Source organism: Chaetodon auriga, chromosome 2, assembly GCF_051107435.1.
Source record: "Chaetodon auriga isolate fChaAug3 chromosome 2, fChaAug3.hap1, whole genome shotgun sequence".
NCBI lineage: Eukaryota > Metazoa > Chordata > Actinopteri > Chaetodontiformes > Chaetodontidae > Chaetodon > Chaetodon auriga.
Window position 1 is genome coordinate 12,810,465 of NC_135075.1, and position 14,626 is coordinate 12,825,090.

Here is a 14,626-nt window from a genome sequence, read left to right on the forward strand (position 1 = left end):
TCCTAATATAAACTAGTCCACTACAATGCCACCACCTTTTAACTACGATTAATAAATATGATTGAATTTATACATTTCTGACAACAAAAACTTAACATTATACACTTTTTAAAGGTAGAGCCTATGGCAGAGCTTTGTATGAACTTGAATAGATTGTAGTGTAACTAATGAAGCGGGCACTGAGTGTATTCTGTGGCTCTGGAGGAGCTTTGAAAAGTTCAAATCAAATGACATCATTCAAATAATCTCCACTTGCTTTTAGACTGCACAAACTTAAACAGAAAGTCTGCATCTGGAGCTTCAGAGATTGAAATGTGAGGCTGTTTATCCATCAGAGTAAGACTGAGGACAGAGTTGCATCAGGGGAAGTGTAATAGCTTGACCTGTTCAAGCAACTGAAACAAAGATGCTCTATAACAAAAGATGTGGCATTTCAAGAAAGGCGATTTAAAGAAATGGGATATACTTCCTGTCTCCAATGGATATTTTTCAACACTAACGCATTCCTGATGAACTATTGATGGTCTATGTCAAAACAAAACAACACTAAACACAATACAAATTCAACAAAATTAATCTTCTCCTGATTTGTCGATCTGAGAAATGCAATTATTGTGTCAGAATGTCCAAAAAATATGTTACTTGTGAAAAATGGGTCCAATATTTACTTTGCTGACGACAGTCACGTCTCCCATTGGAGTGAATAGACTCAGGACCTGCTGCTCGTCTCCTAAAGGTCAGTGGTGAAACTCAGGTGACACATACAGGAAATGAATTCTCCTTTCTGAACCATTTCTGACTGAAAGTTAGCATATCTCAATCTTCGATGCATCAATTTGAATCTTTCTTCTTTAAATCTGATTCTCACAGGTCCCCCAACTTTATGGAATTGCCATATTAAATAACTCAAACTATTACCATTAACTATTTCAAACCTAGAGTTTCAGTGCTGGAATCACTTTGCTCTTGTTCTTAAACTGCTGAGAGGACTTAAGAAGAGATGAGAAGTTATAGTGTTGGATATGAGCTGCAGCATCGTGGGCAGCAGTATTTAGGGCTCACATCACTGTTCTGAAACAATGTCCCAGCCACGCAAGCTCCTCTCCATCTATAATCTTTTGTATTCACTGCTAGAGAAAGGTTGCTAATTTGCACTGAATTTGATGTCTATCTAACTGCAAAGTGCTTCCTCCTCAGAGATTTGCAGAGGTGAACACATTTTTTTGTAAGACGGAGCAGAGAACCACGAATTATTAGGAGATGATCTGAGCTTCTTTCAAGCTTGAGTATTCAATCTGTGAGACATCGGAGAGAATCAGATTTGAGCAGGTGCAGGCTCCACTTCAATCTTCAAGGCTTTAAAGGAATGTCTGGAAAGATGTCCAAAGCTCCACTATGATTGGATTTTGGAGTGAACTTCCTTTTTTCCAATTGGGAAATGTTTCTCAAAGACACTAATATGGGAGAAATGAGGAAACAATGCTCCTTACAGTTTCCCATTAGTTTTCTCTAAATCCTGAGGTGCTGTAAATGAAACCTGACTGAAACGATGCCAGTAAGACTGACTCTTAACAAGCTTAAGTAACAACACATTTATGGCCTCTCATCTCATCTTAGGCGGTGAGTGGATTCTTGAGATTAGATGCAGAAGTCCTGAAGGGTTTTGGATGGTTTGGGATTGAATTTTATCAGAATTTCCCAGAACTGTTCACTGTTCACTGTTGCAACGCAACCTTGATGATAAAATCTAATGATTTTTTTTTATCTATTTCGGAATCAGTCCTGCATATTTTGTGATGCTGTGTTGAATCGAATCAAGACCAGCAGTGATGTCTCAGAGAGGAAATGAGGTTTTTGTACTGCCAATAGTTTTTATACCAGTAATTCCCTTTAGAAATCAGTCTGACTTCATACTTTGCATTTGATTACACAGCAGCTCTCACATCCAGTATATTCATTATATCAATCAACCAAAGTGTGACACACAAATGCCAGAGCTTGCAAAGACTTATTTTGTAATTTAAAAAATCAAGTAAAATTCAATAATAATGTTTTTTGTTTGTTTGTTTTTTTACATTTTGTATTCAAGACAGCATTAGAACAAGAGTTATGAACGTGAAATTTCATTGCAATCTATCTTATACTTCCAGTAATAACAATGTGTTTGCTATAATGTCATTTAGCTGTTGTTACTTCAGAACCACCAGCTGTGGGGATTTGAATGAGTTTACATGTTTTCCCTCTGTTTGCGTGCTTCCTCACTCTGTCCAAAGACATGCAGTTTATCCAAACTGAAGCACACTTGCTTGCCTGTCGGCGTGAATGTGTTTGTCTGTTTATGTTTGTGTTTGCCCTGTGATGGATAGGCGACCTGTCCAGTGCATGTTGGGATAGACTCCAGCCCTGCGTGGCCCACACAGGATAAGCACTTTAAAGAATGGATGGATGGTTGCATTTATCCCCCTTAATTAAGACGGCTCCATTGTTGACATTAACTGTTGACTGCTGTGTAGAGAACAAATAATGTGATTGGAGCAAATAAACTTTGTCATGAAGTGCACCTTTAACACAGAATGGAGGGATCGTGCAATAATGAGTGGAAGTGTGTGTTTCTACACACATTTTGTTTGCATATGCAGGAAACAGGTTGTTTCATGTCTCTGGTTCTGGTAAACACACATGCTAATTACGCCTATCAGAGCAATGCAGTGCTTCTCTTCTAGCAGACACATGCAGCACAATGATGAATAAACACAGCATTTCAAAAGCATTTCTTTTCTTTGTTTCTGTGAGTAATGAGTGAGTGTGTGTTTGTCTCACGTCTCCATGCACCTCAGACCTTCTTTGTCAACCCACTCTCCATTTATATGTCCAACTAATTTGTTTTTTAAAACACACTTCGAGGAAGCTGAGGTAATATAACATCATTACCAAAGAGGAGCTGATGGGAATTCACAGCTAGCGTTTGTGTAATTAAAGTAGTTCATTTCTCTCTCTCATCGCTAACATTCGGATCGCCATGACAGAATATACCAGTGTGTATGTGTCATGTATTTCAGGCGATATGTAAATGCTGAGCTCTGAACCAAGGTTGATGTGGTGTCCAGTCTGACTTGTTAATAACATTCACCAGTGGTCTCTCTCTGGGCCATGAAGCTAATCCTTTGGATCAACGGTCTGTGAAAAGGGAATCTTTAAATCCCTCTAAATCTGTTTTCAGTCATGTATAGGATATACTCCCCCGAGAAGATAAGAAATATCAACACACATACTGTATCTGCTCATTATCATTGTTCAAATATTTAACATTGTCACAGGAACACATCCACATTTGACTCTGTGGAAGGGATTTGTGGGTGACACTGTGAAAATTAATTCATTCTCTCATTATTTAAAGAGGCGGATACAAATTTAGTTTATTGAAATATGTTCTTAAAACTTGTCCTGTCGTCTTTTCTGTTATACGCATACAATTGTGACTTAAGAACGCACCTCATGTCTCCTCATCGCCTTTAGAATTTCTTTAATCTCTCTCTGATTTGGTGCGAAACACTAACTTATCGTGTATATTATTTCCAGTAGAAGTGAGGCTGGTTTGCTCACAGAATGGAAATGAATGCAAATTTTTGCCGGAGATTTTTAAAAGTCAGCCTCTTTCACAGCCACGCTGACAGGACCGAGCATCCGTCGGACACTGACTGCCAGCTGAGCCCTCACCTCTCTGTCAGCTCCTCTCCTGGTGAAAAGGAGGTGCCTTTGTGTGTTTCCCCTCTTCGTTGCCTGTCTCCCTCTATAAAGTGAACCTCTGGTGACCCGTCCATCCGTCCACACCGTCTCAGTCCCACATGGTGTGTTAACAACACGCCGACAAAAGTGTGGAGGTGATAAACCTCTGATGGAGAAAGCAGGATGCGAGTAGTCTCAGCAGGGCCTGGGAGATTATTTGCAGAATGCCTGTGTTGGACATACTTTACAGTGAAATGTCTCACAGCAGTTGGGATATTACATCGTCATCATCAACCTGATGGGAGAGATTAAGCCCGAGATTTCGCAGCCTGCATATAAAAAAGTATTTGGGCAGCGGTTGCTGTTAGCGTGATTCATTTTGACAGTTGGGCTGCTAGCATTGTGTAGTCAGAGGGTTCAGATACAGCTGGCACCAATGTGACATACTGAGCAAACAACAAATCTCTACTTCAGGTTAATAATGCCAGATCCTGTCATATTCTTAAGGTGCATTTTGTGCTTACAGACTTGATGATTGTCATGTTATTCATTCAATGAATTTAATGCATCAATTCCCACTTTGTCTTACAAATTGCAGCTAAGATTTGAATCTCAATATTTGGTGTCGGTTTCTGTGAAATAGAAAACAGGCTACTAGCTAAAGAGTAAAGTGTGGTGGTTTGGAAACTCAGTTATTTTCTTGTGTACTGTGGAGAGGTGTGGGGCTTTGCTTCCTGTGTTTCCGTCTTTGGCACAGGCTGGGTGTGGTTCTCCAGTTGGCTTGGGAGCTGTCTTCAACACAGCTGGGACTTATCACAATCAAGCACAGCATAAAGACTGTGGACTGCAGAGGACTCGTTGGCAGTTTGTTTCTGCTGCTTAGTGGTATAGTTGGCTGTTTACTAGTGCTACCTGCGAGTACAAACGTTTTGTTTTGTTTTGTTTCTCTTGTGTGAATTATCAGTGCTTGATCTCCTTTGTCGCGCAGCCTCAAGCTACAAGTCCAAAACCGTCACCACCTAGTTTCACCCTTTGCCTCTACCACCAGGTGCCTTCAACACAAGTTTTCACACCACCTGAACTCTGTGCACTCCAGCATATCTCTGAACTGCTCTCCACCTCAGTACCTTATGCCTCACCTGCTATTGCTAGGGTTCCCCAGCTACTAGTTTCCTGCATACCTGGCGTCTCCTTTCATTATCCATTCAAATAAATTCCTAATTTACCCTTGCTCCCTGTCTGCGTGTCTGTTATTGAGTCCAAATCCTGCTGAAACGTAACCCAAAGCTACATAAGTAAAACACACAGCCAGCTAACTAATGCTAGAGAGCTGCATCAAGTGAGAGGTAGCTGGAGAGACAACCACAATAGCTTTAGCGGGAGACAAATTAAGCTGCGAGCTCTCTGTGAAAATAATCTATTCGGATGAGCCAACATCAACATTTCTTCCTTTCGTCTACTCACTGGCACACCTGCTGCCAATCCACTCATCAGCTGCACCTGGAGCCTGCAGTATATAAGCCCCAGTCTTTCACTCTACTCAATTCAGTTCAATTTTATTTATATAGCGCCAAATCACAACAGAAGTTGCCTCAGGACACTTTCCATATAGAGCAGATGGTACTTTAAGACAGTGTTTCCCAACCTTTTTGAGCAATGGCACATATTTTCCATTAGAAAAATCACAAGGCACACTGCCAAACAAAAATGTCACAAAAAGTCTGTTTATTGAAATATAATGAAAATGTAGTCTCAATTTACTTAGTGTGAATCCTGGGCCTGTTTAGTTGAACACAAAGCTGCTATTCTTGCAGGAATTGAAGAAAGAAACACAGGACTTTCACCTGATTGGTGCTCTAAGGCTTAGAGCACCAATCAGGTGAAATTGGGTAATCTTCCATGGCACACCTGATGATTTGTCACAGCACACTAATGTGCCGCGGCACAGTGGTTGGGAAACACTGTTCTAAGATGTAGAGAGAGCCAGTGCATTGATGCTAGGACAGGTGTGATGTGCACCCTGGCCCATTAACATCCTGCCAGCAGAATTCTGAACCAGTTGTGGCTGTGAAAGTGGCTTCTGGCTGAGGCATGAGTCCAGAGAGTTGCAATAGTTAAGTCTAAAAAAAATAAAAGCATGTATGACCTTCTCAATATCACTGAAAGACAGGTTTATTTTGGATCGTTGCAGGAAACAAGCTTGGAGTCAAATGTGACTCCTAGGTTTCTGGCAGAGTAGGTGCCTCAGGCAGCTAAAGAACCCAGCTGATGTTTCAGCACCTCAGTTGCTCAGTGTGGACCAATTAGTAAAATTTCTGTTTTGTTATTGTTTAGCTACAAGTAGCTTTGATGCAGCCACTCCTTGATTTCAGCTAAACAGTCCCTTTAGCTTTGCAAAAGAGATTGAGAGAAAACCGGTGGTTTTGAGGGTATAACAGAGGTCGCCAAATTAGCTCTGATGTCTGTGAGCTTGCTGTAGAAATAAACAAGAAATTCTTCTCATCTAGTGGGGCTGTACTGACATTTAGAATGTGAGGAGGCAATAATAACATGATTTATGGTACTGAATGGGTTATTGTGGTGATCTGCAACTAAATGAGAAAGAACAGCATTCTTGCATCCTTAACAAGTACGCATTAGAGTTTTCAGATTGTCAAGAGATGATAGTTCTTTGTGAGACTTCTGCTTTGACTTTGCCTTTTTGGCTGTTTTGAGAGTAAGTGTACTCGTTAAGCCATAGACATAAATTTGATTTGTGTTCCTTCAATGAAACAGGAGCAATCCAGTCCAGGATGGAAGCACGGTTATTTAAGAGTCGTATTTAAGTCGAACTGGCACATGCATCAGTGTTAGTCGTTCTGGTGTAAGCTTGAAGACTACACATATGAAAAGTCTTCAAGTCCACTATCTGAGGTGGTTGTATCACTGACACATTGAAAGTGATCGTTTGGTAATCAGATACCTAGCTGTCTTTTGCCTCCAAGGAATCCAAACAAATCCCAAATTAAAGAACAAGGTCAAGTGTGTGACCCTCTGAGTGTGTAAGCCCTTTAACTGTCTGAGAACACCTCAACAAGCCAATCAGATTGATGAAGTCAACAGAGAGAGGATCTGAAGGAGAACAAACATGAATATTAAAACCAGCGAGTATCAGAACTCTCTCACAGTTCAGCATAATTAGAGACACCTGCTCTGAGAGAGGATTTTCTCTTGGGAGGTCTGTAGATAACAAGACAAAGCAGCTGAATATTTCCTCTGATTACAAAACTGAGCAGCTCAGAGGACATGTGATTAGGTGTAATTAAACTACCTTCAAATCACACACATAAATGTTTTATATTTAGGGATTAATCTTTATATACCTTTCAGCATAGATGTTAAGAGGCCATATTATGCTTTTGGGGTTTTTCCATTTCCTTTTGTCTTTTTTTGTGCGTGTAAAATGTCTGCATAGCAACAAAGCCCAAAGTCCATGCCAAAGTGAGTTATCTTCTCCTGCAGAAATGGCTGCTCCTGAATTGCCTTGTCAGGAGTCCAGCCTTTTCTTCCGTTTCTCCTCCGTCTCACTATGTTGCACAGCAACACGTCCAGCTCAGTGACAGGTGGACTTCCTGCCCACTGCGGCCTGGATCTGCCTCACTGTCTGCTGTGAAGATGTGGGAATGAGCAAAGTATGCCAATTAGTAAAGCAACACGAATCTGCTCCTACCATCTGAGGATGTCAGGATTCAGGGGATTAACTTTATTTTAATGGAAATGTGACAGAAATGTTCCCACAAGGACTAGAAGGACTGCTTTGTCAGTGGGGGCCAGTTACAGTACAATTTTAGGGATGGTCCGTGACCTGTCTTCAAATTTGGGAGCTGCATGTTTATGAGTTATTGTTTATTTTGTCAGTTAGCCTGTTTAACATGGTGTTAGCATGTTGCTGATGTGGCTTCTTCCACAGACTGGGAATAATGGTTGACTAATTTTTCCAATATTGAGGGACAGTTAAGAAAAACTGTGTGAACATTAAACCTCATTTGAAGCCAACTAAATAACGACGGTAACTGCTGCTTTTTGGTGTGTTTATACTGCAGTGCTAGCTCAGCTCTTGTTAGCTTTGTTGATACATGAAGCCTGCTGAGCTCCAGGATCCTAGCCGGTATGTGTTTGCTGCTGCCGTACTGTATTTAAATTTACGTGACAGACATGCCCTGAAGGTAACGATATAGATAAGTATGTTCGAAAAGTTTAGACCAGTTGCTCAGACTATACAAAGGCCGTTACAGAGCTGCAATGTTAGTGGGCCACAGAGCACTGAGGTGGATACGAATCAGATTCCTGCTCAAACATGTGTGATGAAGTTTTTTTAGAATCTGTTATTGTGATGGTATTCATGGTAGAGATGTGCAGCTAAACTCTGGCAGAACTGTGAGTTGCAACGCCTGCTCAGGCCTCGGGCCTGTGGTAGCTGACCGATCACAGCAGACTGATCCAAAATAAAAGTATGAACCTGAAAAAGAGCATAATATGTCCTCTTTAATTTAGTAGAAAGACAGCTAGTTAGCACAACAGAGATGTATCACTAATGATAAACCAAAGTCAGACGATGGCTACATCCATACGTAATTTTAAACCAGAGTTTTAAGATTAAAATGATCTTCGTCCTATACTGGGTGTGCAGGTGTTTGCATCCTGCACATATAAGCAGTAGTAGCATGATAAAATGCAGAATTTAACTGCACAACAGCTGCAAGACAGGGTTAGCGACACCTGTAATTCCTATCCATGTTGAATAAATGGCTGGAAGTCAAGGCTCATTGATATATATACACAGGCCAATGACATTTGATTTATTCCAGGAAAGGCTCATGTGATTGGGCTTTAATCAGGCTTTGAATCAGGGAAGCGTGACTGAGCAGACCCAACCAGGAAGCGAACATGAGTATTTTCAAACTGAAATGAGGTCCGCAGCATTTCCAAAATGCTACTGAGTACACCAGAGTACTGTGGATGCTCGGAGTAAACATAGCAAAAGTGTTTTCAAATGAAAATACATTCGTGTGGATGTAGCCTACATCTGCATTTCGTGGGTATCATGTATCGTCTGCTCCAGTGAATTGTGGGGTAAAATAATCACCATAAGGGGCATTACAACCTTTCTCTCTGCTACAGTTTGCCCACCAGACTGAAAATGGTGGATTTAATCAGGTACAAGCAGAACACAAAATGAAATTCAAGTTTTCCTCATTTCTGATAGCTCACATGGTCGCATCTATAGTACAGATTGCTTTTAATTTGGAGAATCAGTACAGTGCCACAGTGTGATGAACTGGTGACTTGCCCAGCATATGTCTCTGTACCCCAATTAAGATGATAGAGAAATGAAAAAACTGTAACAGTGCTCACAATGCTGGTTTTGATAATGCTCATTACATCATCTGTGTTTGGCTCACTGGGAAGGGAAAGTGGCCCTGGCCAATCAGCCGGCCCTGCTGGGCTTTGGAAAGGCTCTCTACCACCTACCGGCTTATTTCTTGTTTGTAGTTGTGGCAAATATGAGGTCTGCTCCTGTGCTGTGTCCTGGAAAATTGAAAGGCTTCAGCAACTACTTCTGGTCAATAGATCTGCTGATGATTGAACACTTTTTAGCAGTTCATGACCCAGGGATAAGAGGAATGTTTGGATTGCAAAGGGATTTATTCTCCATTTCTGCAGATGATGTTTGTTCCAAAGAACCAGTGCAGATGGTGAAGTTTGTAAAACAAAAGCCTTGTAAAGGAGTATGTCTGCTTGTTTCTGTCTTGCTTCTGACTTGTCGAGTCTGAAAAAATACTCTGATCTCACCAGGCATAAAATTTCATCACGGGAACTGATGGATCCAATATGTTTGGTGTTTGACTCATAATGAGGATGTTAAGTTGGGATATTTCAGCCTTTGTTGCATCAGTTCTGTGCAATCGCTGTGCTACACTTTCAAGATAATGAACAGCCATCCTCCTCTAAGCACGTGCTGCTCAACGTGGCTTTTTGTGTTCACATCACATCAGTCAATACAAGTATACTGTGACCTTTTATAAGCTGTCATGCAACACGTTCTTATTGCCTCTGGCCTGTTAGCAAACAGCCTCTGTTGTCACCTGACTGGCTCAATTTGTTAAATGAATTTTGGATAACATCTTGACCTTTGAGCTTAAGTGTTATTAGGAATTACACTCTGCAGCATGTGTCTCTATCATGATCTCATCATAATAACATAACTGAGTGATTCCATGCTTATAATGAGAGACAATAAATGCGTCATCAAAGCATCAGGATTTAACATTGACGCCACAGAAGAGGCTTATGATCCCTGTGAGAATAAAACTGAGCTCTGCACCACACCAAGCTCTCACTGGAGCCTGGTCACACAGTTAATGAGGCCAAAGCAACCAACAGCGCTTTTGAAAAAGAAAAAGTGGTGGGAGAAAGATCGCTATATAAAACAGATAATATTCCTTCCCTGCAGGGCAGAGTTTATGCTTTTGCATTCCTTAAATAGATGTTGAGATTTCTGGATGAATTCTGTGGACCTCCATCCTCTCTCACACACCCGGTGAGCTACAAGTCTGTGGTTCATTGTGGCACTGTCCATTTATCATTCAGGCGATTCCCCAGGAAACGAGTTTGCTCACATAAAAAGGATGTTGAGCGGCAAGGTAAATAGATTTATATTCTGATTGATTTTGTCTCATTTCTTTGCTGAGCACCCCAAAAGCCACCAAACTGTCAGCCACACAGTCACAAAGTGATACAAAATTATTTCTCATTTCTTAAGAGTTAGATGGCTTACACACAATTAGAACAATTAACATTGCCTGCAATTAAATTTGTGTTTTAGCTCCAATCAACAAGAGCATTGTGTTACAGTTGAGGTGTTTATAATATGCAGTTTTATTTTCAGAAAAACAATACAAGCAGTTTTTCACTGCGTAATAACAAGAGATGAGAAGGCGGGCAACCTTATTTCATGCTGCTGTTCGGTTAGATTCGGTTAAGGCTAATAATAGGCACTTTCTTCACAAAACTGTTCCCTCTCAGTGGTGTACTTTTATAGCCCTGCTGCAGAACCAACATATTGCCTCCTGGCTTAGCATGAAATCCTGCTGTGACCTTTCTCCTTCATGTCATGTCTCTCTCCCTCCGTGAAAAAAACATAAAGTCAAGCTTGTTTTTCTTAATGTTGAGCTTGAAACTTGTCTATTAAAATGAGCAAATGACTGTAACTTTCTAACATCTGCTTGCAGATTCATGAAGTCCCTCTGGTGCTTAAATAAGATGACAGGTGTAATTACTGAGACTGTTACAATCAGAAAACACTTGACTGTTTAAGGCTGAAATTATCTGAGCAACAGACTGATTGGAGAGTGATTTAATAATATTTCCATTGTAATTTGTGGGCAGAGAGGCTCTCAAGAAGGAAAGAAAAACAAGCTACTACTCCAGATTGTAATTTAATGCTCTCCTTGAACAACAGCAATTGCAGGGAGACATTAATGTGGTCAAAGGCAAAAATACAAGCATTATTTTAAGCTAAATGACTAAAATGGACTTTTCTTTGCCTCTGATCCACAGAGACAATTATTTGCCTCTCTGTTGTTTAAACTAATATCACACACTTTCCATTTGTATCAGAAATGTATGCAAACCAAGATGTAGCACAAACAAACAAAATCTCAGTCTGCATGACAATATCTGCACTCAGTCACGGTGCACGAGGTTATTCTGTGCAGAGCGCCTTTAAGACGAAGCTACCGGCTTCCAGAATATAAATGAATTAGGCACACACCAAAAAGCCTTTGGCATTATATTGCTCTCTAAAAGATATTGCTGGATTGAATAGATGTTGTGTTTCTTCACTTTTAATAAGATCACCCTGGATTCATTATGGATTTCTAGTACACAGTGTGACATTCACTTTGATCATTGTAAAGGCTGTGCTCCAATCCAAACCTTTTACAGGCTGGGTCTTTGTATCATTTCTCTCTCCTCTCTCTCTCAGACAGTTCAGGCTGTTTGAAAGGAAGACACATTTTTAAACCCCAACATACCACAAACATTAATCTTCTGGGTGACAGCTTAATGTAAATATACTGGGAAAAAGGGAGTTGTCAAAAATCAAGGTGTCAGAAACAGAAACCCTTGGGCTTTAAAGGGGTCTTGCTGGTAAAGTGAGCCATTGTGAAAAAAAATATATATATAGGATTAAAGGTTTAGATGCCTGCAGGGGCTTTGAAATGACTTGTAAGTTAAAAGTGAAACCAGTTCAACATTGTTCATCAAAAGGAAACCTGAAAAGATGTTTTTGTGTGTGGGCCTTTATTTTCTGATTGAAAAGAATAGTTTGACATTCTGGGAACTATGAAGCTGAAGTCAGTTAGCTTAGCTTAGCATAAATACTGGGAACAAGGGGAATCAGCTAGCATGACTCTGTCCAGGCTGGCCTCAGCTTCAGCAGCTTCTGTAACTCAATGCAATGTGCCCTTCAGCATTTCTTTCATCAGTCTGAAAAGCTGTATTCCTGGACCCTACTTTTCATATTCTAACACATTGGCATCCATACGAAAAACTACAACTCCCATGAAAATGTACTGGTGCTGCAGTATAGGTACTCTTGTCACTGTAACTTGGATTGGTATAGCATAACATCCACGATGCTCTCTTCAAAAGTCATCAGTCAGGTATTCATCCAATTGTATTGGAAATTTTAACCAAATTTCTAGGAAATCTGCAAAGAGAAATGTGAATTAAGGTGCATTTCTATCCAGTGTTCTTATGCAATTAGGAGGTGAGTGCATCAAGATGAACAGTTCATCGTGCTAATTGTCCAGTTGGGTGCGATTAAACCAAGGTCCAACAAGATTATATTTTTCAGAGTGCCAACAAAACCTTAAATGATGTAAACCCCAGTAGAAACATAATGGAAATATGGCATTTATATTGTTTATATATATTAGTTTGTGGAAGGTCACAGTTTCCCATCATTCCACAGAAAACTGATGTTTTGGTCTGACGTTGTTTTTCATCTCTTCCATGGAACAGAAACGTCTGTGACATTTAAGCCACGTGCTTCATGTACATCATGATTAATTTGCTGTTTTGCAGCCCTCTCTGTCCTGCTGTTAATATTTCCAAACTCTCATTGACTTGTCCAGAGACTCAACTCAAAAAAATGTCACCATCCTTACATATTGACACATGGACAGAGGCACATGACACTATATTGAGTAAGGTGCAGTCTGGTTTTTAGTTATTTACATTATTACAAATGTCAGTGTGATTGTGAATGAGTAGAATTAGTCTTTCTCCATATAAAAACTAAAATGTACAAACATCTTTCACAAGTCCCTGCAGTCTTGTTGTCACTGTGAGGTTGCCAGGCAACCAGAGGACACCTGGATGTCATCGCTTATAAATATGCCTGAACATAAAACCAAAAGCAGGTGTCATTTTTACACTTTCATTTTTGCAGAGATTAAACAAACACCTGCCAAAACTGTTCATTTAAGCCCATGCTGTAGTAGAAGTGATTTAGCTCATGCAGTGCAACAGTAGCACTTTGGCTGAAGGTCGGGTTCATTAAGAAAACTGCTTACCTACGAAGCTGCATCAACACTGTCTTGACTCACCATATTATGGCACACTGATGGGAGATTAACTGTAAACTGCTGCCCACACAAGTCCTTTCTCTCAGCAGATTGTTTAAAGGCTTTGTTATGGCTGTCCACTAAAACAGCTGCTGTCCAATATGTGTTTCATTCTCCACCAGTGTCCACCCACCATGAAGACACATGTATCAGAGAATCCCAAAGAGTGAGATGATCAGTGAGCAGAAACAAGCTTTAATCAAGGCAGTTAATCAACATCTATTCGCAGGTAGAAAAGGACAAAGTGTATCCATCATAGGGAATTATTTCCTAATCGCTTAATTCATCACTTCAGATTTTATTAGTGTAAATAGAAAAGACAGAATATCTTCCTTTGCATCATGAAGTCTCACCCACCTTTTTGTTCATTTTTTTTTACCATTCCCCTCATCTATTTCCTCCTCTTTCTTCTCCTCTGGCTCCAGTATCGACTCAGACAGACTGAGAGCCAAAGCTCATTGTAATGCTGCAGACAGCAGCACTGGAACAGAACAGTTACAATGACCTCCACCTGGATCTGTGGTATATGTGGATGGCTTTTATTGTTTCTAACCTCTACTTCTGGGTCCAAACACCAACAGGATAGCAGCTTTGTGATTTGTTGTAGAGGATTATCATAGCTAACAACAGAATTCATTTTCTGATGGTGTTACAAGGTTTAAGTTAGGTTGATGTGGCCTCACATCATCCTCACATTAAAGTTAAGAATCACATAAAAACAGCATAATGCACTTGAATTAAAGAAAAATGCATGTCACTCACTAAAGTGGGCTTTGCTGACAGAATACCATCATTTGCTGTATGTTGGTGGTGTTTTTAAAGGTCTTCTGTTATTTTTACACCTCAAAGTCCTAAAAATGGCTCTGTTCAGGCCCAGAGCTCATCTCAGCTAAGTGGACTTTTGGCTAGATGACACTCGGCTGCAACAATGGCATAGATAACAAATCAGAAATAGCAGTAAAAGGATAGTTAAACTTTTGGGAAATGCTCTCACCGACTGTCTTGGCAAAAGCTAGATGAGAAAATCGATTGCACCCTTGTGTGTACGCTAAACATGAAGCTACAGCCAGCAGGCAATTAGCTTAGCTTAACTTTTGAACAGTCAGGCTACCTGTTTCACCACTTTAAGCTAAAATAGGCTAAACGTCTACTGGCTGGGATGCATTTGTCCTTAAATTGACTAGTTTGTGCTGTAAACTCTGTTATTAGAGCGTCACTTCGCTTCCACA